General features: G+C 47.0%; 1 protein-coding gene and 2 non-coding genes across 3 annotated transcripts in view; 2 read left to right on the top strand and 1 right to left on the bottom strand.

Moving 5' to 3' along the window:
* LOC144154757 (tetratricopeptide repeat protein 8-like) overlaps positions 1-24,321 on the top strand; it is a 171,007-nt gene that overhangs the window by 41,626 nt on the left and 105,060 nt on the right. The gene's annotated exons all lie outside the window — the stretch shown is intronic.
* Trnay-gua (transfer RNA tyrosine (anticodon GUA)) lies at positions 8,695-8,788 on the bottom strand. The gene is made up of 2 exons: positions 8,752-8,788; positions 8,695-8,730 (listed from the first exon to the last, which is right to left on the bottom strand). It is a non-coding gene; the product is annotated as a tRNA-Tyr (tRNA).
* Trnay-gua (transfer RNA tyrosine (anticodon GUA)) lies at positions 17,845-17,938 on the top strand. Its single transcript has 2 exons — positions 17,845-17,881; positions 17,903-17,938. It is a non-coding gene; the product is annotated as a tRNA-Tyr (tRNA).

The raw sequence follows: 24,321 nt of genomic DNA, 5'->3' as shown, positions 1-24,321 counted from the left end.
ACCACTGATAGACAAACGGCCGAAGAATGCGCCGCAAACGAAACCAAATCCAAGTGTTACTTGTTCCGCGACTCGCTGGCCGCGTAGCAAGGCTTTGCCGCACCACTCGGTTTCGTCGAAGTGGCGCCAGGACCAGAGCTGCTGTAGGTTTAACCAGTAATAAAACAAAACCGAAAATGAGACAGGAAATTCCGAGTATGGCGCGGGGACCATGTGTTGACTTGGCGGGCCGTGCATGCATGCGACCTTGCAGTTTGACCGAATCGAAGATCTATGCCTGTGCCGCCATCTTATGTCCGTCTCCCTTCATTTCCCCCCCCCCCTTTTTTTTTTTTTTTTTTCTTTCTGCTCTTCTTCCTTTCCTGCTGACTATTGTTACACCATTTGCGGAGCGCGCAGGACTCACTCTTGTTTTTGATCTTGTATTTGCTTGTGTGCCTCTTGTTACGTTTTTCGTGCTGCCTTTTCGTCCGTGTTCTTTCCCCTTCCCTCACCTTCCACCTTTCTAGCCAATCGGAATGCCTCACTTGCTCAAACTGTTTGAAACACCCCTCACCCGCGACCTCTCCTGTAGGGATGAGGGAAGTAACCCTCCCTCACAGAAGTTTTTGTATAAAGGCGCAATGTGAGAAATTAAAATACAGCCCTGAAGAAGGAGTTTCTAACTCCGAAACTGTTGGCAACAAAAACGGGAAACGTGTCAGTCGACTTCTTTCACTATTTTTATACTGGCCCATCGAACCTCATGATCTCGATATTTTACTATGGCTGCCAGCAAACCCGCGACTGAACGTCTGTCCCGGAGATTTCCCAAATTCAAAATCAAAACAGCAATTGTTGGTGATTCACTCATCCGACATGTCTTCAATCATTTCGACCCAAGCAATACCTCTGCACCCGGATTTGTGTCCTACGGCGGAGCGATGTTCGAGGATGTCCTTGCCACCCTGGAGTACTTGCCGACCGGAGTGGAGACCCTTGTCCTACACGTGGGTACGGTGGACATAGCCCGGCGCGGATCGGCGGCAGCGGTGGCGGAGTTGAAGCGAACAGTGGAGCGGATACGACAACGTCGCCCGGAGATGAAGACCATCCTTCTCAGCCTCCCTCTTCCCCGCGCCCCCAACCGCCGCAGAGGGGGTGCCAACCGGAACTTTGTTCGTTGGTTTAACGCGGAGGCCCAGCGCTACGCCCGGGAGGTTCGACAGCTGTGCCGTGGGGGAGTACTGGGGCCCCGGATTTTCTACATAGACCATGGGTTCCTGACACTTCCCCCTTGGCGCTTCCTCGCCGCCGACGGGCTGCACGCGAGTTTCGAGGGCGTCGCGGTCCTGGCGCAACACTTTAAGGAGCGCCTGCGCTATCATCGCCCGCGTTGGGCCTCCGCGCCTCGACTAACAGAAGAAACGGACACCCATGACCAAGCGTCTCCCCCGGCCGGCCTGCCCCCCTGTCCCCCGTGCCCACCGTGCCTGCCGTGTCCACAACGTCCGCCCCGTCCCACGCCTTCCCGAGCCCCGCCCGTCCCAGAACGCCGCTACATGACACGCCTGGCCACGAAGGCGGCGTCGCAACCAAGCCGGGAGGCTGAGAATTGACTTGCAGTGGAGACAGGTACGGCTCGCCCTGATCATGCATGGTCCCCCTCTTTTTTGTCAATTAGAAAATTAATCGACAAGCGTGTTCGCTTTGATTTGCATGCTGCTCACTTGGAAACATACGTCAACCAGAACGCCGCACCAAAAGGCCTTCGTCTAGCCTGCACACCCTCGATGTGCACATTTAATCCGGAGGAAATCACGAAATGGGAGAAAGTGCTGTCCGATGCGTCGGTGGGTCTCACGGAGATTGTTTCGCAGCACAGCCGAAGACGGGCCACGGAGCTTCTAGATGCCGAAATTCTAGAGAGGTCGAAATCGAATCTATCCGACTTAGAATGCAAGGAACTTAAAAACTTTGAGACGACAAAGAGGAAAGAAATATCACAACAAAAGATCAAGAAATTGCAACGCGATAACATTTCCCCCCAGTTTGTACTCCACCCCGTGCAACCAACCCATCCCGTAAGCATCACCCCACGTCCCGATGCTATATCTCGCCCCGTGAGTGCACAACAAATGAACGTGGTAAATCTGTCAAGCAAAACATTATCCCCGGCTCAAGAAAAACTTCTCTCAAAAGGTTTGACATTCTGCCCAGCCTCCGGAAATTTCAATGAGTTCCAACTATATCAGGATCTGGACACATTCGCACGTAATCTGCGTCTCCGGGAATACTTCCATGACCGCCCCAACACAAAAACACAACTGCCTGGTGCGTCAAACAAATCCTGGACACCAAAAGACCGACGAGACCAGCACTTAGATATGTATATAGCGGCTGTACAGAAGGATGTAATCCGGGCATATGCACAGCACCAACCCGGGCGAAACAACCTGTCAGTAGAAGAGCGAGCAGCTTTAAATTCCCTTCAAGCTGACACCAGCATAATTATCAAACCAGCGGACAAGGGGGGAGCCATTGTTATACTTGACAGATCTGAATACTTGGAAGAGGGAATGCGACAACTAAGCGACAGACAATTCTATAATGAGCTACCAAATGACCCCACAAAATTCTATGAAAGTGAAATTCACAACACCCTCAAATCTCTTGTCACGGAAGGTAATATAACTGCCGCGATGGTTAAAATTATGTCACCGGAACATCCTGTCCCTGGTCGATTTTACTTGCTACCTAAAATACATAAGAACAACCACCCGGGCAGACCCATTGTATCCAGTAACGGGACGGTGACAGAAAAAATTTCAAGTTTCATTAATCACATAATCAAGGACATCCCCCCTACGTTCCCGTCCTACATCAAAGATACCAGCCATTTCCTGCAGGAAATTGCTGGTATCGTCATCTCACCAGGGTGTTTTCTGGTGACGCTGGACGTCTGTTCATTGTACACAAATATTCCCCACTCTGAAGGCATCGCAGCGACCGTGGCAGCATTTACTGGCTTAGACAACCCATCAATAGACATAGAGAGCGAAACTCTCGCAACGCTTCTAACCATTGTACTAAATTATAACCACTTCGAATTCAACGAAAAGCACTTCCTTCAGATCAGTGGCACGGCGATGGGAACCAAGATGGCTCCAAATTACGCCAATATTTTTATGGCATCATTGGAAACTCCTTTCATTGAGAAGCAAGAAAAGAAACCACTGTTTTACAGGCGTTTTCTAGATGACATACTCATGATATGGAACCACGACAAAGCGAGCCTTCTCGACTTCATTTCAAAATTTAACTGCCTCCATCAATCAATCAAGTTCACCCACGACATATCTCAAAATACTATCAACTTTTTGGATGTAACCCTTCAGGTACATGGCAACTCCCTCGCGACCACCGTCTACAAAAAACCCACGGATCGCCAACAGTACCTGCATTTTGACAGCAACCACCCACGACATTGCAAAGTTGGAATACCATACTCGCAGGCATACAGATACCGCCGAATCTGTTCTGATATCCAAGAATTTGACAGAAACTCGCAAAATCTAAAGAACATCCTTCTGAATCAAAATTACCCAGAAAATATAATTGATGACGCAATCAACCGGGCCCGCCAAACAGACCGCCAGTCAGCATTGTCAAAAGCCAATTCACAAAAAAAGGAAACACCCCAGACCAACCTGATATTAACATACGGGGCGAACATGCCACGAGTAAACAACATACTGAGCAAGCATTTCAACATGATCAGACAAAGTGAGCACCTGTCAGCTATCTTCCCCGAACCACCCCGTGTAGTGTATCGTAAAGACAAGAACTTAAGAGATGTGCTTGTTAAGGCTAAAATTGGGATCCCGAAACAACACTCAGGCTGCCGCCCATGCGGGAAAACGCGCTGCAAAATCTGTCCCCTCATCACCCTAACCGACACGACAAAATCTAACTTTTCCAAATTTTCCTTCCGAATAAAAGAAAGCCTCGACTGTGATTCAAGTAACGTCGTATACAGACTGCACTGCGAAATGTGTGGCAAGGACTATATTGGCCAGACCGAGAATGCATTCCGACTCAGATTCAACAACCACAAATCCCACGTCACCTCACAGCCGGATCTACCATTTTCCAAACATATGCGCCTGCCGGACCATTCCATTGAGCATATCAGAATCACTCTCCTGCAGTCCGGCTTCCGCTCTTCCCTCGAACGCGAGCAGAGGGAGTCCTACTTTATACATAAATTCCAGGCATTCACCCATGGCATCAATGAGGACCCGGGCCGCCTCTCATTCTTGCGACAAAAAGCTGCGCCTTAGACGGAAATATCTGGACCTTTCGGGCATTGGAGGGGGTGAACGCAGAACCAGGACCGTGCATACAACTTAAAAAGAAAGCAAGAAGGAAAAAAAAAAAAAAAAAAAAGGAAACCCCGCTTTAGGGACCAAGTCAAGCAAAACAAACAGGTAGAACGCCCTAACCCCCCACACCCCCCCCTTCCCCGCCCGTTCGGCAACCACCACCGTCTCATCAGTGACCTTGAACATCTGTGAGCGCGCCCCTCGGGCCCGCCGACGCACGGCGCCCTGAATTATGACCGCCGCACCACTGATAGACAAACGGCCGAAGAATGCGCCGCAAACGAAACCAAATCCAAGTGTTACTTGTTCCGCGGCTCGCTGGCCGCGTAGCAAGGCTTTGCCGCACCACTCGGTTTCGTCGAAGTGGCGCCAGGACCAGAGCTGCTGTAGGTTTAACCAGTAATAAAACAAAACCGAAAATGAGACAGGAAATTCCGAGTATGGCGCGGGGACCATGTGTTGACTTGGCGGGCCGTGCATGCATGCGACCTTGCAGTTTGACCGAATCGAAGATCTATGCCTGTGCCGCCATCTTATGTCCGTCTCCCTTCATTTCCCCCCCCCCCCCCTTTTTTTTTTTTTTTTTTCTTTCTGCTCTTCTTCCTTTCCTGCTGACTATTGTTACACCATTTGCGGAGCGCGCAGGACTCACTCTTGTTTTTGATCTTGTATTTGCTTGTGTGCCTCTTGTTACGTTTTTCGTGCTGCCTTTTCGTCCGTGTTCTTTCCCCTTCCCTCACCTTCCACCTTTCTAGCCAATCGGAATGCCTCACTTGCTCAAACTGTTTGAAACACCCCTCACCCGCGACCTCTCCTGTAGGGATGAGGGAAGTAACCCTCCCTCACAGAAGTTTTTGTATAAAGGCGCAATGTGAGAAATTAAAATACAGCCCTGAAGAAGGAGTTTCTAACTCCGAAACTGTTGGCAACAAAAACGGGAAACGTGTCAGTCGACTTCTTTCACTATTTTTATACTGGCCCATCGAACCTCATGATCTCGGTATATATATATATATATATATATATATATATATATATATATATATATTCTTGCAATATATACAGTAACGAAAGGCGCCCGTGACAAGTATCGGGTTCGTTTAGTGTCATTTTTGTCTTATTTCTAACTCGCGTGTTGGGAGGAATGTTCGTGTAAGCTCCTCCTACTAAATTCCATTCGCACCATCTTATGCCCTTTATGATGCACGTGTTGTCTATTGGGTGTATTGTACAATACGTACAAATTTACAATACGTTATCGTTGCAAAATTTGTTGAATGAACGTGGGCGTGACGTCAGATTTGAATCAACAATCTAAGCAATACAAATGCGTCCTTCTACCGCGTTAGTGCACTCCTAGTGAAGATAAGCGTTCTCGAAAAAAAAAACATACGCAAAATAAACACATGCAAACATAATGAACTGTATGGATTTGCACACGACCGCATTAATTAAAAAAAATGTTCTGACTTATCGCAGCAGCATTATTCTTAGCTGGTGTAGCAATGGCGCAGAAGGAAGGATTGAGGGAACCAGGAAGGGCTTTAGGACAAGGAACCAATTTTTATTTTTAAGGCCAAGGCTTAGAACTTTATGTTTCATTGATTGTGTCGTAATTTCTGAGACACAGAAAATGGGCCGGTACAGAAAATATTGTGATTGATTCCTCTACCATAGGAATCGGTAAAACACGGAAGTGAAATGTGCAGGGAAATCTGCAGCTGAGCATGATTTGCCCGTCGGCGGCTGTCTTGTGGGTGTGCTTGGCGTGCGAGGTCCTGCTGGCGGGTCGCTCCGGCAAAGGTGTACTGGCGCCATTTCCGTGATGGAATTGACGTCAGTGAAATCTTGGTGTATACCGGCATAAAACACTTTCATGTTAAAATATAAAGCCCCCAAAACGAACAACCCTAAGTATAACGTACTCTTGAGTACTAAAGGTTTTCCTCCCCGCAAAAAGACCCTGTGTGCAGGGGTGCACCCGTTACAGGCCGCTTGTTTCGTTGTACTGGCGTCGTTTCCGTGACGGATATGACGTCACTCAAATGTTTGCGTATCCCGGAATAAAACACTTTCGTGTTAAAAAGCAGCGCGAGACTGGGATCACACGCCGACAAAGGGAAACAGGGCAGAAGTAGGGTCCGAAGAGGGCTCTTAGAAAGGGCGACGCAGCGGGCGCCGGGAAAGGAAAACAGCAATGCTCAAGGAGAGTAATTTCACCTAGGCAGGTGAAAGTACGGACGGGGGCAAACTGGAGGCTCCTGACGACGGCGAGCGAAATGAAGAGTTTTGGAGGACTGTACAGGGGGCTGATCAAATGGTTACGTACGACGCAGCAAAGTTCACCGAAAGTTCAACAGCAGATCAAAGGTACAACTAGGCTACCGCCTTCCCATTCTTGAAAAGTTCCAAGTATCCCCCGTATTTTTTTTTAAATATAACTTTGCCTCATAGCTCACATCGGTATGATGCAAAGCCCAGCGAATTGACTTGACAATCTGAATGTAAATTGTCTGATTATTGTTAGCATCGTTTCCCCTCTCTCTCCCTCCATGAGGATGGCACGAAAGTGACCTGTGAAAAATTGCGCCCACCTCCCCGCGAGGGGAACCCTGTGTAGATGCAACGCATCGTGGGGTTCACTTGGTGTTTCGGTTGGATTGATTCTGAAATCGCGTGAAACGTGTCGGGAACGCGTATGATTATTATGTTTTATGATTATTATTATGGTTTATTGGCCAATCTTGGTCAATCTCTCTAAGTGGTATGCTTGGGGCTTCGCTGTCGCAACGACCTTTACTCCATCATTGTTGCTGTAAGTGGGAGCTTCTTTTCTTTTATTGCAAGTGTTAATCATTGCCCCATCATGCGTTGTATCAGTAGCTTCTTGACGTAGTTTGAATGAGTCAAGGATATAAGGCGCGTTCGTAGCATTTGATTCTGTCTCGGTTTTGTGGTGCAGTGGGAAGGGCACCATGTACCTCGCGTTCGGCCCACAGGGTCGTGGGATCGAAACCGGGCGCCGCTACCTATTTTTTTTGTGTGTGTAGGGGGAGGGGTGTGGACGGACAACAACGCCGTATGGAGGGACAAGGCGAGTGAATGAGATGCAGTCGCATCTAAAAGTTTACAACTACGCACGACATATCTGTGCTACCATCGCTTTTGCCGATATAGCGCAAGGAAGAAGCGTGATACCTATCACGAACGCAGACTCCCGACGTTTCAGTGGCACACGCCTGTCAGTTTGAGTAACGCTTGAATAAAGCGTTTTGATGACTTTTTGTGAACATAATACACGTGTAATCCGTCCTTAGTCAAGTGTGTGCTGGTACAAAAACACGTAAATATTGACGAATACACGCTGTTCTTCAGAGAGAGAGAGAGAGAGAGAGGAGGGGGGGGGGTGCGGGGGGGGGGGTTCTATTTCAGGAAAGCAGAGACGTGTGCCGATATCAGTGCCTAATTAAATCAAATGTAGTTGTCAGTAGCGCCTCTCCTTGCCGACTTCCTCGTGGTCAGTTTTATTTCTTCATTTCCTTGCGCTTTGCTCACAAACAGAAAATGACGTTAAGAAAGTATAAAGTAAGAACGCGCATGTATACCCAATTGCGGCAGTTGAGAAGAAGGCGTGTTGTCCTGTTTTTAATGAATTTTTCTTCTGGTTCGCTGATCCCTCGTACGATTCAAACACTCATGTGCAGCTTTCCCGCTCATGGCAGTCCTTTCAACAGTGATTACTCTGCAATTTTTTACCGAAATAAAAAGTTATTTTGCACAGCTAATATGTGGGGTGAATACTTGCTTTGTGCACAGTTTCAAGTCGCACACTTTGCGCGACTGGGTTCCTGAGCCATGGGAACTATCCCATAGAAATGCATGGGGAGTTAGATTTGATAGCAAATTACACAAAAAAATATTCAGAAACCTGAAATGTTCTTTTAGCGTTTTAATCTTCACGTTGACTTCTAGCTTTATGCCAAATATCATTTTCCTAAAGTGGTTTTTCTAGGTTCCCAAGAGGTTGTAATTTTTGAGCGAGAAAGCTGGGTATGTCTGATCATGCTCAGTTGACAAGAAAGGAGGAAGAAATCAGCGTTCAGGTGCAGGGGAAACACGGGTCAGGGCGGCAGTTGAACGGGAATGTGCTGAACGCCCCCTCCCAAATAACATTACGAAGCCATGGCGAACAGATTCTGTCACCAGCCAGCCACCTCGCGGTTCACCCATGAAGTGCATAATCTCGTATTATCACGCAGGATTACGCGTCAAAGTCAATTTAGCTGTAAGGAAATTAAAAAAAAAAAAGAGCGAGCCCGCAAAATAAGTGTCCGTCGAGCCGGATTCGAACCAGCGACCTATGGATATCCGCATCGTTGACGAACCGCTACAGTCCACCGCTCTACCAACTGAGCTATCGACGGAACGAGTCTGTGCGAGCAACTGGTTTGCCCACACGCCGTGGCATCGAATTGTAGAAAGTGACCCATAAACGCACGTGAGGTGTTTACCGCCCTCTCCACCTCCAAAACTCTTTCAGCCAAGCTCCACGTGTCCCGTTACGTGCTCTGTTACGTGAACTGGCTGCACTGTGAAGCGCCGGGCTCTTATTACATTAAAGCCGTCCTGCATTAAAGTGTAACCCAAATTGCGTCGCGGCGGCAAATAATCGCACGGGATCGTTCCAGAGGTAGTGTGAAATGCGCTGTAGCTCTTAATCTAATATACGCACCTTGGAAAAAAAATATAGTGAAATTAACATCTGCGGCGACTCCATCATTACACCGAGTTAAATTCAGTGGTCTCAGTTAGTTACTTCACAGTAAGGTTGTAAACGTTACAGAATGCCCGTCTGCATTCATTGCATGGCCGTCTACTGATGGTGTCTATGGTTGCAGAAAACGGCTGTAGCTCGTGTTTTATCGGAACTATCCGGAAATAAAATTATACGACATTTAGCTGCTAAGACGACTCTAACGCTACGGGCAAGAAACAACCCGAAGCTGAACGGAATCTTCGTAAAGACAACCCAGAACTCCGCTGTTTCAGCAGATTTCAGATGGTTACAAAAAAAAAAAAACGGCTGTAACTCTTGCTTTAGTAGTCGAAACTATATCGAAGCAAATTATACGAGAATTAAGAAATATTTTAAATGATGTCATGTTTAATGTCACGTTCAAAATAGTGTACGGAGCACGGTAAATAGAAATAAGCTGGTCTTCCTTGCTACAACGCATTAACAGCTACCAATGTGTATCGCAAGGTGCTATGTGGTGAAGCAATGCGGCATTCCCGGGCCATATTTAGAAAGTTCTTGCAGCTGTTAGGTAGTTTTCAAGGACAATGCAGCCGAATAATATGCTGAAATTGTTGAAGGTAAGTGCTGAAAAAAGTGGTAATCGAAAAGCGAGTACTTTCACTCCGCTAAGCCCATTACTTTGAATAAATCGTAAAATTGCTCATGTTCAGGCACTTATCGCAGTGAGTGGCGATCCATGCAAAAAATTGAGATTGATTTCTCCGCCATAGGAATCGGTAAAACACGAAAGGGAAATATGCAGCGAAATCTGCAGCTGAGCTTGATTTGCGGGTCGGTGGCTGTTTTGTGGGTGTGCTTCGCACGTGGCATCCTGCTGACCGGTCGCTTCGGCAAACGTGTACTGGCGTCATTTCCGTGATGAACATGACGTCAGTGAAATCTTGGTGTATACCGGCATAAAACACTTTCATGTTAAAATATAAAACCCGAAAATGAACAACACTAAGTATAACGTTCTCTTTGGTTCTAAAGGTTGCTTCCCCGCAAAAAGACCCTGTGTGCAGGGGTGCACCCGTTATAGGCCGCTTGCTTCGTTGTACTGGCGTCATTTCCGGGATGGATATGACGTCACTCAAATGTTTGTGTATCTCGGAATAAAACACTTTTGATTTAAAAATACAAGCTTGGGCTCATCTGAAAGGGTGTGCGAAATGCATTAGTTTCGGAAGGTTTTATCCGAGTACTTTTTGCTATAAGTCGCAAAATATTTTAACACGAAAGTGTTTTATGCCGGGGTCCACCGAGATCTAACTGACGTCATATCCGTCACGGAAACGACATCGCCAGAAAAACTTCGATTGACGAGGCGGCGCTGGGATTCGAGCCACGAACGTTTTTTCGCCGGAACGGGAGGTACGAAACGCGCTCCCGACTGCGCTATGAACAGACGCGGGAATAGTACGACAAACGCGCCTTCCCTTCAGAGGGTGCTGCCACCTAGGAGAGGCAAATCAAGTAGTGCATTATGGCGCTAATGAGCGCCGAGAGTTGGCGCCTCGATGCCAGCGCCTACGTGTACGGGGGACGCGCAGAGTAAGCTGCGGAGAAGCCGACTTGCGGATGTCGCGCTCATGATATGGTCTGCTGCTCCTTTCAATGCAGCGGACCGTGTGTTCACCAAACGATTCGCTGACAACCCGCTTGGTTTCGTTCGCATGGACATTTTGCGAGCGCCTGTGGTTTCAGTCGGATTTACGCAGTGCTCCGACGCGTGCAATGCAGTGTCTAATGTTGATGCGTCTAACGGTGCCATAGCGACGAAATATAAATAGCGACGTGCAAGTACTATCGATGCACAATAAACATTTAACTGCTCCTGTGAAGGCACATTTCACTTTCGTGTTTTACCGGTTCCTATGGAAGAGGGAACAACCACATTTTATATATATATATATATATATATATATCCCGGTCAGTGGTCAGTAAAGCGGACTGTAAGTCCGCTTATACTTCACAGAAAAAAAAGGGTTTTGCTTTCATGCGTTTTGCCTTTTTTTTTCAGCTGCAGCAAAACGTGCCACCCCAAATACTACATCCACTACAGAAACTCTGGCCCTGGTATTTGTTTTTCTTGGAGAGCCTTTCAGTTTAATCATATGCAAATGTCGTTTCAAATCGCGCGCCATCAGCCGCAGAGGGTTCGCACAACATCCGACAGATGGCGACGAGTGTACTGGCCAGTAGGAAGACGCATTGAAACATCCCCCTCGCGAGGGGCGCGATCAAATGCAGAGCATTTCCGGGGGCGCACGACGTTAAGTAGTTTGCGTTACGTTAATGTTGTTGCACTTGTGGCAACTGCTGACGAGAGAGCGCTCGTCAGCAGTAATTTGAATGAGTCAACGATATAAGGCGCGTTCATAGCGTCCCAAATGTGTCGGCTTTGTGGCGCAGTGGTTAGAGCACCATGTACATTGCGTTCCATTCGCGGGATCGAGGGATCGAAACCTGGCGCCAGATAGTATTTCTTTTTTTTTTTGTATAGTAGGGAGGGGTGCGGTGCGGACTACGGCCGTCAACGCGGGTGACATCGTGAGTTACTGAAATGCTCGGCGTTTAATACCCCGAGGAAGTGGAGAGATGCGGCGTCCGCACGCCTTTTGGGTTCTCACGTGGCTAGCTGGCTTCCAGGAGTGCGGCTGCCTGCTACTGGATTTCCGTTGGGTGCGTCACCCGCGGGTGATTAGCTGCAGCTCTTAAATCACTTTCGCGACCCTGCGTTTATTCAGGTAACAGATGTAATGAACATATTGTCACGGGCTGTAGTGCCTTGTCAAAGGACCGCAACGATGGAGCCAAGATTAGCGAGGTGTTTAGTTATGGCAAACCTCTCCTTTAGGGATACGCGCCACGCACTGATTGGAAGCCAAGCTGATACATAACCTTGGGAAAGAAGACGAAGACGCTCAGAGCTCTGCGGACGCGTGCTGTGCGTCGTACATTGGAGCTGCCTTAGCTACCGGCTTGTATGTACCCGCTGATACATTTTATTGCAAACAGTGCCTCTGCTGCCACGTGACAATATGTTTCCAGGCCGGCTTTCGTGCATTTAGGAGTCTCCAGTTTTAACCGGGGTCACCGACGTAGCGCTTTTCCCCTTGGAAAGTTTGGGTGGCAGAGTAACACATGCGCCAAGGATTGACAGTTGTCAGCGATGATGTTACGAAATGGTGGAAGGTGCGCGTAGCTTTCAAGGAAATTGTCGACTGAAACCTTTTTTACAGTTGGTATTTTTTGTAGCGTGAGATACTCTGGCCGAGGTTGAGCAGTTTCGCGTGGCTCCTGGAGAGCCGTGCTGCGCGTGCGCGAGGAGCAGTGACGTCACGCGGCGCACAGAACGTTGCTCGCTGCCCGGCGTCTCTCACACACCCCGTGCGTTAAGCGTCTTCGCCGAACTCCGTTCCGCACGTGGCGGCCCGGTCCACTTGATGGTCATGCGAGGGGTGGCCGGGTGTGGAAACGGTGGCTCGTGCATCGCAACTACACTGGCGTGCGCCTGTGGAACCAGTTTAGCTGTGGGGCGATTGGTGACGCTGCGCCGGAGCCGCTTGATAAATACACGTCACATAATGCGTATACCGTGTGTGTGTCATTGAAGCAGCAGTAAGCGTGATAATCAAGCTAATCCTAGACAACCAGGAAAGCCAAGAATGACCAGCTGAACCTTATCCCACGCAAAGTATATCCTGGAATAGCCAAGCTAAGCCACTGCTAATATATTTTTAATCAGCCATTTCTTCTGGCACCCAGAGCAGGAATATACCTTTGATGTTATTTTCCGCCCATGTAAAAAGCTGATGGTGTGTAAGCGTCCGTCCCTAGAAAGGTCTCTAAAAACGGCGCTCAACGCGGTGCCGTCAACATCGTCGCAAGCGCTCTTTCCATGTTACTTTGCAAAAAAGTTCCACACAGCCGTTAAATTCCATCAATTTGCATGGTAACACGAATATAGATAATGTTTTTTGTGCTTTTACTGCGCTGATGCACCGTCGGAAGAATAGGTTTATCGCGCAGCATAAAATCCATGTTGTAGAACTTTTAGCGCCTCGACTTGAAATGTAGCCACGGCCGCCGTCGTATCGTCGAGGCAGTGCGAAATCGCGCCAAGTGATTTCACACAAGGGTCCGAATTCTGTTCTGGACGATACTGTGTCAAGAAAATGTGCATCGTGGCTTGCATAATTCCCCACAGTTACGATCGGGAAGCTTCGCGCACGATAAAATGATAATTGTTTTTATCGATAAAACTTTATAACAAACGTACAATTATCTCGGATACTTTGATTGCTTCCTCAAGTGATGCATCTTGAGCTCTTTCATTAAGACTAAAGACTTTTGCGAAAATTGGCTAGGACTGAAATTTATTTTTTCTAGTCTGCTGCGAGCGCTGCAGCTGCAATCCAGTGTTCAACGTGGAAGTCCTTTTTCCAAAATGCTTGCTTAGAAGGGCATCTTTGTTCGGACTCGCCGGACAGCGGGTACTCATGCAGTCTTCATTGTCGACGTTGCATACCATTGTTGACATTAATCCTTCTCTGGTCTGCTTAAAGCCCTCGCCATTTGCAGGTGGCGTCATACTTAACCCTTTCAGGGTCAATGGCGTACATGTGTGTCCCCCACAAACACCTTCAAAATGGTCCATGACGTACATGTACGTGATCGCTGGTATGCATGTACGTCATTGCTGGCTACTCAATATATAAAAAAATACTTTTTGCGTTAAAACAAAAGTACTCTGATTAAAGTTCCCGAAATAAATGCCTTTTGTACATCCCTTTAAATGCGCCCAATCCTGTGTTTCTACATGGACCGCCACACAGTGCGATAATGTGCGTGAACATGAGAAATTTTGCAAATTTCTCAAGGTTAATGTGTTTACACGCTTTGAATCAACTCGCCTTTAGACTTCCATATTTTTTTCCGCACTTACCTTTAATTATTTCAACAAATTATGCAGCTGCATTGTCCTTGAAAAATATCTAACAGCTATACGAACTGTCTAAATCTTACCGAGAAACGCCACATTGTTTCACCGAAAAGCACATTTTAAGACACACTGGCAGCTATTAATGAGCTGTAGCAAGAAAGCGCAGCTGTTTTTCTGTCAACTAGAATTTTTTTTGGCGCGCTCTGTACGTTATGTTATTTTCGCGAATTTTTTTCTGCCAGGTAGGTTTCCGTCACCGTCGCGATATTCGAATTCCTGTAAGAGACAGAATTTTTTTTCCTCCAAAAAGCGGTTACGAGAACGAATAATGCAGCGAAGGAATCGACCAGGATTTTTAATGTGTAATCGGAGATGTTCGAGCGCAGTGCCTGGAAGGTGTGGAGTGGAATGGCCATTTCCGGCATTTTATTTGATTGTAAAATAAACAATTTGTAAGAGTCTGTAATACAGCGCCCCTACCCGAGGAACACAAATTTCAGCATAGACAGAAGAGTTAAATTATTTTAAAATGTGAAAGCGAACTAACTAAACCACTCATGTCTACCTAATCAGCCTACTCAAGCGACAAACTCACGGAAAAAGAAAAAAAAACACAAAGAAATGCCTTTCAGACAGTGACAAGAAAATCAGCGCTTTCCACTCTTTGAAGAAGGATGACAGGGGAAGCTAGGGGCATTACAATGAGTGCATGAAACAAAACACGTTTGTTTGTCATTTGCGATTGAGAATACTTCTTAGTTAATTAGCCTAATGGAAATTAGAAGGACTAAGGTTTTATTCCAGCGGACAAACATGGTTCTGTCCGTGTACCTTCCACAGAGTAAGCATCTTACTGTATGTGTAACGCACCAACCCGAATCGCTCGATCGCGTAGGACAACGGTCGCATATGGCCAACACTCGCTTAGTAGATGACCGTCCTTCACTGCTCAACGGACAATGTGGGAAAGCCTGCTAGAAAGACCAAGCTTACACCGATATCCTTAAGGTCGGCTTCATCTCTATACGCAAATGCGATGCTAGGAAGACGTTTTGTAGGGGCAGTTAACACTTCTTACATCAAAACACAGATGCCCTGAGACATTTCAATTTTCCCATCCGGTGAACACAAGTTCGCGAGTTTTCGTCCCACAGAGGCGCGAGAACTGGGGGAATTAGACACATCCAATTTCTCTCCATAAACACGGTCTTTCAACACCACCAAGGCCTAAACGTCTCGTTGGTGACGCTGAGAAGCGCCGTAAGATTGTTTACACAATAACCAAAAAATTACATATTTTTTTCGCGCATTTTTTTCCCGTTCACGCCGCCACTTTAGGTAGAACAACGGAACCTTTTGTCATTAGACTTCAATCAGGAGAGGTGTGGTACCTTTTAGGCGAAGGCATTGAACACATGAAGCCGCTTCGTACCGTTCTGCTTTCTCTATCCATCCGAAACAAATTCAAGTGTTATAACCACTGCGTATTACAAATATACATCGCAGCGAGCCGGCCTAGTTGTAATTTATTCGTCGTGAAAATTGCACTTCACAAACGGGGACAAAGAAAACAGATACATGGGCAGGTGCGTATTCACGTGTTTCTTTCCTTTGTATCCCTTAGTGTAGCCTGTTTCAGTATGAATAAATGTGCTGTGAGTACCAACACATACGCTCCTCATAATAAACACAGCCAATGCAACTTCTGTGCTTTATGGCGGCTGCTCGTAAGTTCGCGGAGAAATAAATTTAGAGCTTTCTATGGGCGAAGCCCGTTAGGGACTCGTGCTGTCGGCGTCTCCTGTCGTCGTCGTCTCATGTAGTCCCGGTATACTAAAACACCCAAACATTCGTTTTCCAACGCCTCGCGCTAGAACGTAACGCGTACTAAAAGAAAAGTGTATAATGGCTGAAACAGGTTAAAAATAAAGTAACATGGTTTTAATATTTGTGGAACGCTCCATGTCCGCTTCAGCAATCGTCAAGCACAAGCAGAAGCTGTTTGCAGAGGTGTTGTGAATTGTGCCCCACTCAAGTACCCAACGGATGTGGACGCTAGGCCTGATCGGGTCGGGTGTCGGTTGAAACGAGAAAATCCGCACTTAGCTGGTGCTGGGGCCTCATTGACCACCGAGGACGAGCCCCCAGGGCGAGGCGCGGGCATGGCACTGCGCTCGCGTTGATCCCTGCAACTACCCCAAACTGGGGCAAACGGGGCACGCAAATTGCTTAGATCCGGTTCAACACAACAGAGGGCGCCACCGCCTCAGCAAGCGCGCGATTGCAATTCCCGCCGGCGCTTCTCTCACGCACAGTCAGAGAGCGCCGTGTGGCAAGAGAGAGACTTACAATCTTTGAATACACTTACCGTATTTACTCGCACAATGCTCGCACTCTCGTAATGATCGCAACCCCGAAATTTGGCTTCAAAATTTCGATTTTCCCGCGCAATGAACGCACACTGAACTTGCCGCAGCAGTATGTCGCATGTGTGCCAAGTTTAACTGATGATAGTCGTGCTTACCTCTGTTCCCTTCCCTTTGAAAGCGGGCATGGCTTACGTTACTACCGCAGACTTGCCGATATTAGCGATATCGGCAAACATGCGTTCAGTATTGATTAGGAAGAAACTCTCACTAAATGCGCATATGTACTCACAAGACAAAAACAAAAATGCGCTCAGCTTGCTGCGTCGGCCGCCATGCCTGTTTTGATGTCCCGCACTATGACAACGGCAGCCACTTATTGGTCGCCCTTTTGTCACCTCCCAGCTAACTCGTTCCGGCGCGTTCCGTAATTCATGAAAACACGGCATTTTGAGTCACTTTGCAAAGCGGCTAGCGGCGGTGTGCGGAGTTTTTATTATGTTTTTATTTATTATTTTTATTATGTTCATGAGACATATCGTAAAAATTTTGACCTGCAACTTGCTTGTCTTTTCTGCGCTCAAAAGTTTTTCGCGAAAAATTTACCCCGCGTAATGAGCGCACCTCTAAATTTGCATCAGTTTTTCTGAAAAAAAATGTGCGATCAATAGGCGAGTAAATACGGTATACACTGCATGATTCTCCCCTTCTGAGGTTTCGCGTTAGTGGAGATGGCCGGGAGTTGTTTTCCATTACTTGAAGATAAAAGCCCAGCAGAGTGGATAAGCTCTAATAATGAATGTTGACTTACTACATTAATGAAATCAAGGAACACGACGTTCTTCGAATTTATTCTGAATAATTCTAATTGTAATTCTCGTATAACTTGCTTCGGTATAGTTTCGACGATTAAAAGAGAAGTTACAGCCGTTTTCTGAAACCATATAATCCCTCCGTAGACGGCCGTGCAGTGACAGCAGACGGGCATTCTGTAACGTTTACAATTTTACTGCGAAGCAATTGTGACAACTGAATCCAACCCGTTGTAATGATAGAGTCGCCACAGCGGTCGATTTCAGTATAGTTTTTTTTTAGAAATACGCACATTAGATTGAGAGCTGCAGTGCGTTTTACACTATCTCTGGAACGAGCGTCGACGCGACGCAATTTCGGTCACAAGCGAATGCAAGACAGGTTCGTTGCAATAAGAGCCAGGCGCTTCGCAGTGCAGCCAGTTCACGTAACAGTGCACGTAACGGGACACGGGGAGCTTGGCGGAAATAGTTCGGGGAGGGAGAGGGCAATTTATGGGTCACTTTCTTGCAGGCTGCGGTGTGCGGGCAAACCGGCTGCTATCGCAGATTCGTTCCGTCGATAGCTCAGTTGGTAGAGCGGTGGACTGTAGCGGGTCTTCAACGATGCGGATATCCATAGGTCGCTGGTTCGAATCCGGCTCGACGGACACTTCTTTTGCGGGCTTGCTCTTTTTTTTTAATTTTCTCATAGTTAAGTTGCCGTGACGCGTAATCCTGCGCGATAATACGAGATGGTGCACTACATGGGTGTATCGCGAGGTGGCTGGCTGGTGAGAGAATCTGTTCGCCATGCATGGCTTCGTAATGTTATTTGGCAGGGGGCGTTCAGCACATCCCCGTTCAACTTCCGCTCTGAGCCATGTTTCCCGTGCACCCAAACGCCGATTTCTTCATCCTTTCTTGTCAGCTGAGCACGATCAGAAGTGTTCGAATCGTACGAGGGATCAGCGAAGAAGAAGAAAAATTCATTAAAAACAGGACAACACGCCTTTTTCTCAACTGCCGCAATTGGGTATACATGCGCGTTCTTACTTTATACTTTCTTAACGTCATTTTCTGTTTGTGAGCAAAGCGCAAGGAAATGAAGAAATAAAACTGACCGCGAGGAAGTCGGCAAGGAGAGGCGCTACTGACAACTGCATTTGATTTAATTAGGCACTGATATCGGCAGACTTCTCTGCTTTCCTGAAATCGAACCTAAGGACGGATTACACGTGTGTTATGTTAACAAAAGGTCATCAAAACGCTTTATTCAAGCGTTGCTAAAACTGACAGGTGTGTGCCACTGCAACGTCGGGAGTCTGCCTTCGTGATAAGTATCACGCTTCTTCCTTGCGCTATATCGGCAAAAGCGATGGTAGCACAGATATGTAGTGGATAGTTGTAAACTTCTTCACAGGTCCTCATCATAGCCCGGGCTACGAAGGTCGCCGCACAGCTCCGGCTGCCGGCCACCTCCCTCGCTTAGAGGTCTTCTTTAATAAAGTGCTTCTCTCTCTCTCTCACAGGTCACTTTCGTGCCATTGCCATGGAGGGAGAGAGGGGAAACGATGCTAACAATAACCAGACAGTCTACATTCAGATTGTCAAGTCAATTTGCTAGGCTTTGCATCACACCGATGTGAGCTATGAGGTAAAGTTGTATTTAAAGAAAATAGGGGGGATACTTCGAGCTTTCCAAGAATGTGAAGGCGGTAGCCTAGTTGTACCTTCTGCTGATCTGCTGTTGAACTTTCGGTGAACTTTGCCGCGTCGTCCATAACCATTTGATCATCCCCCTGTACAGTCCTCCCAAACTCTTCCTTTCCCTCGCCGTCGTCAGGAGCCTCCAGTTTGCCCCCGTCGGTGCTTTCACCTGCCTAGGAGGCTCATTCTGCGCGTGCGGCGGCGCCCGCTGCGTCGCCCTTCCTCAGAGCCCTCATCCGACCCTCTGCCCTGTTTCCCTTTGTCGGCGTGTGATCCCAGTTTCGCGCTGCTTTTAGATGTGACGCTCAGAGCATCTCTTGTCGGCGGCCCTGTCGTTCCTGCGTGCGTCCGTTGTTGTCCGCAGCCACTCTCTCGCGAGGGGCATTGGATTGGATTGGATTGGATTGGATTGGATTAAAGTGGATTGTGTTGGATTGTGTTGCGTCATAGCCGCGGCAGATGCACTGGCGCCGGCGCGTGCCCAGGTGAGAGCGTGTGTGGCCCAGCGCGCTCTCACTCCGCCGGTGGGCGGCGCTGTGCGCGGTGCTGCGCATGTGCAGTACTCTCTCTCTTTCCGCGGTCTCCTCTCCTTCGGCGCATATAACCGGTGTGCCACTCTCCGGTGGCCTTTTGGTCGACGGTTGCTCTCTGCTTGCGCTTGAACCCCCCTCAGCGTCGCATCACACTAGGGTTCCCGCGAGGGGAGGTGGGCGTAATTTTTTTCTGTACCTGACCATTTTCTGTGTCTCAGAAATCACAACATGTTCTATGAAACATAAAGATCTAAGCCTTCGTCTTAAAAGAAATTGGTTCCTTGGCCTAAAGTTCTTCCTGGTTCCATCAATCTTTCCTTCTGCGGCATCGCTACACCGGCTAACAGTGGGCATCCTCGATTGTCAGTCCTGGATCGTCCGCGGATTGACCGAGACGTGATCGGGTGCTCGATTTTTCTATGTATTTCTATGGGACTTCCGGTCCGAACGCAGTCCTCGGACTCCCCGCGGACCGTCCAGGACTGCTATACCGAGGATGCCCAGTGATGCTGGTGTGATCAGTCAGAACGTTTTTTTTTAAATTAATGCGGTCGTATGCAAAACCGTATACAGTTGCTTATGCTTGCTTTATTTGTTTATCTTGCGTATGTTTTTTTTTTGCAAGAACGCTTATCTTCGCTTGGAGTGCACTAACCTAGTTGGGGGATACACTCGTATTGCCTAAATTGTTGGTTCAAATCTGAAAGCACGCCCACGTCCATTCTACAGACGTTTTGCAACGAGAACATATAGTAGATTTACAATGCACCCAATAGACAACACGTGTACCATAAAGGGCATAAGGTGGTGCGAATGGAATTTAGTAGGAGGAGCTTACACTAACATTCCTCCAAACACACAAGTTAGGAATGACAAAAATGACACTAAGCGAACCCGATACTTGTCACGGGCGCGTTTCGCTACGGTTTAAATTGCAAGAAGACGCGCGAAAGAAAGAAACACAGTGATGGATTAACATTTGTTAAGCTTAAATGGTATCACATGAACCGAAGACATGAAAAAAAAACGAACAACATGGAATGAAAAACATGCAACTAAATCTTCTCATCGGACCCCAACTGAGCGCTTTACCGTCAATATGCACGTTCATGTCGAGCAAACGTTCATATAGCAAACATTTAATTTTATTAAAAATCAAATCTTTCGAGCCTTGTGCCACGAGAGCAAAAGGAATGCTTGCAATAGATAAATCATTCAACACGCACATAATTCAGTGTATGTTAGAATACAGCTATAAATTCTTAACCCGAAGTTACAAAACATTCTGAGAAACGAGTGTGCTTCGGTTGGGACTAAGACGAAGTGGCTAACGAACCGGTAATCCTCGTTGGCACCCTAAGTGATTACCTGAACACAAAAGATCACCTGCACATGCCAATAAGTAAAGAAAGAAACTCTGAGCTTCACATTTTTTTTTTCAAATTGAAGCTGTATCGCTGGAGTAACAAAGGGAAGTTAAGTAATCAAATCTGAGTGTTGTGGACAGTTGAACAAGTTGTAAAATGTTCTCCGTGGAATTATAGCGCGAAACAGCACTTTATCCAACCTAATATTTTATGGGAAAAAATTGAAATATAGTTGTAACTGTGTTGTTTGCTTATGCGATATGCGCACAGGGAAGTAAGACAAAAGTCCCAGATGGTCACACTGCCGGTAATTGCAGACACTGCTGTTGGCGTACAGCTAAACCGTTAGGACGATTATTCGAAGAAAGTATCTCATGCGATCAGTTGTGTAATTGTAGCTATAAAGAGAGAAAGAACAAGTGCGAATTTAATTCAATTCAATTCAATTCAATTCATATATTTTATTTCACGCGTCCGTATAGAGAAAACATTGCTGTCAAAAACATCTGGGCGCTTAGCAAGTAGTCGGCTCATGGAATACGTTTATACATAAACACCGGCTCAGGTTGTATACAGTAAACAAACCAAATGTGGAGTCATTCATGAAGAAAATAAACGCGAACATGAAAATATGAACCAGAGCACACAAATAGTGCGATTTCTTCGCATGTAGGTCAAAATGAGGCGTGGCTTAGTTACAAAAACAAAGTTGTGGACTGTGCCTTTCCAAGTATATAAATAGCGTACCATTATTGGGCCTCAACGAACAGTATTTTTCAAATTTGCATGTTCTGGTTCATATTTTCGTGTTCGCATTTCATTTTTTCATGACTACGCAGGATTGACAGTAATATATGAGTACAACAAAGGGTGGAAACCAATGTGGTCTCCATAAAATTTGCACAATCTATGGCAATTACCAAGAAGGCATTGGAAGAAACAGGCTGTAATATTTAATGATGATGAATTATAGAAGAACCAAGATATAGGAATTCATCTTCTCTTATATGATTTTTTAACGCAAAACGGAAATTAGTGCTCCACGATTCCATATTTTAACCTGGTGACAGGACGAGTGACAGGAAGGATGGTTGAAGGCAAAGCGATATATTTACATGATGTCGGCCACCACAGCACCCATAAAAGCAACGCACCACGGCCGCAGCTTCGTCGTCTTTGTCTTCTCTTCGAGATATCCCCCCCCCCCCCCCCCCAAGTAGGCGGTGACATTCCAGGGCACAGTGGATGGGGGAATGCGTAGAATGAAAACCGGGCCATCTCCACCAACGTGGAACCTGGGGAGGGGGGAAGCATGCAGTGTATAAGTGTATTCTTGGCGCCCTGGGGTTTTTGCCCACGGAGATGAAGCCATTGGTGGGTAGCGGTATACAGTGTAAAAGTCTCATGTTTTTGAAGCACGAAGCGTTCTATTAGAGTGTGAGGCGTTGGAAAACGAGTGAGCCGGTTTGTTTTTTTAGCACATGTTTTTGTCCACGGAGATGAAACCCTCTAACGCGAGGCATTGGAAAACAATTGTCCCGGTGCGGTCTTTTAGCACGCGTTACGTTGTAGTGCGAGGCGTTGGAAAACGAGTGTCCCGGTGTTTTAGTAGAGGGAGTACATGAAACGACGATGATGACAGGAGACGCCGACAGGCCGAGTCCTGAAGGGGCTTCGCCCCTAAAATTAGATGATTGTAAACGGGGAGCCCATGCCGCCACGGATGAGGGTGATGATCTGGATTAACCACCACCCACTAACAGTGATGCCCGTCTATGCAGCTGAGAAGCGTCAAAGAGGATTAATTGGATAGGCGCCGGTGTACTGGTCGGGGAGCGTCATCATCGTCAGTTGTGGTAACGGCTGGTCATCGTAGGGGTGCCACCCCCTTCCCAAATGTTGATACTAGGTGGTAGTGGGGGAGAGGAAGCGGGTGAGGTCAGTAATTCTGCCCATCACCAGATATTAACTATACCATTAATCTTCTTCAGTCGCAAGCTACATGCAGCTTCGAGGTGAGCTCTCACCACGACGAACAGCCATTTTTAAACTTAACTGGCGAAAAGCATGAACAAAACAGCGAGAAATTCATGCAGAGTACGCCGTCATCCCGAAGTCCTTATTTAATATTTCACATTTGATTTTTCTTCTGAATTTTAGATTTATTTGTAATTTGTTTTATTTTTACTCATTTATGTAGTTGTTTTAAATTACTGCCTCTGACATTTTGTTTGTTGTTCTGTTATTGTCTTTATTTACTTCTTTTCTTTTTCCATGTTCTCCCTTATTCCTCCATTTATGGGAAGCAGGGGTTCACCCCCCCTGCGCCCGAAATAAAATCCTGTGTGTGCCACTGACTGTGGCTGACGGCTACACTCCAAAAAGATTTGCAAATTGTACCATTGAGGTTGTAAATCACTGTCTATATCTACCACCACACTTTCAAGCGTGGCAGGGGGCGGCAGAAAGTTAGATGGGCAGATGAGATCAAGAAGTTTGCGGGGATAAATTGGTCGCAGTTATGACCTGGATAATTGGAGATCAATGGGAGAGGCCTTTGCCCTGCAGTGGGCGTAGACAGGCTGATGATGATGATGATGATATCTAACACTCTTACCTAGGAAAAAACAAATGAAAACACCCTTAAGGGTGTGCCCCCTTAGCGAAATTACACGCTTTCAAAGGGTGTTTTTGATCGTTTTTCGGTAGGGCGTAAGGTTATTAGTTATAAACAAAATGGTGTAAATCAATTTGCAGTGTAGTGAATGCACTCTGGCCTTCGACTTAGGAACGTGTGTCATAGACATGCAGTGAGCCATGCATGAGGAACGAGGTCGCGGGTTCGATTCCCGGCCGCGGCGGCCGCTTTCCTGATGGAGGCGAAAAGCAAAAACGCCCGTGTGTACGAGATTTCGGCGCACGTTAAAGATCCCCAGGTGGTCAAAATTAATCCGGAGCCCTCCACTACGGCGCGCCTCATCGCCTTGCATGAGTGATTTGTGCATGCCAATTACAGATGCAGCAATTAGGGGAGTAAGGGATTACGTTCCCGCTGAATGCTACGTTTCGTTGACGATGCGAACGCTTGTATGGGCCACGGTGGTATGGGCCGAAGCGTAGCAACGGAGGAAATACGAAAAAGACGCGAAGGGATATGGATAACAGCTCTGTGCAGTTACTGCAACGAATATGAGTCTGTCGATCATTACCTGCCCATGATTGCCTGCCCATGAGTCTGTCCATGATTTGCAAGCCTCAGACATCAGCTCATTGATGTTCCTTTTCGTAGCCTGGAGATAGCCCTGTCAGTGCCGGCTCTTCTATCATTCGGGGCTTCAGAAATGGGGTTATGCTTCCGGGATGTTTGCTCTGCCCTCCTGCGCCTTATTAAAACTTTAATAGATTTGCCGATGTAACTCGGTGTAATGTAACCTCAAAAAATTT

Source organism: Haemaphysalis longicornis, unplaced genomic scaffold, assembly GCF_048455015.1.
Source record: "Haemaphysalis longicornis isolate Haplotype H1 unplaced genomic scaffold, Haemaphysalis longicornis Haplotype H1 scaffold_90, whole genome shotgun sequence".
Taxonomy (NCBI): Eukaryota; Metazoa; Arthropoda; class Arachnida; order Ixodida; family Ixodidae; genus Haemaphysalis; species Haemaphysalis longicornis.
This window is presented reverse-complemented; position numbering and strand designations above follow the sequence as displayed.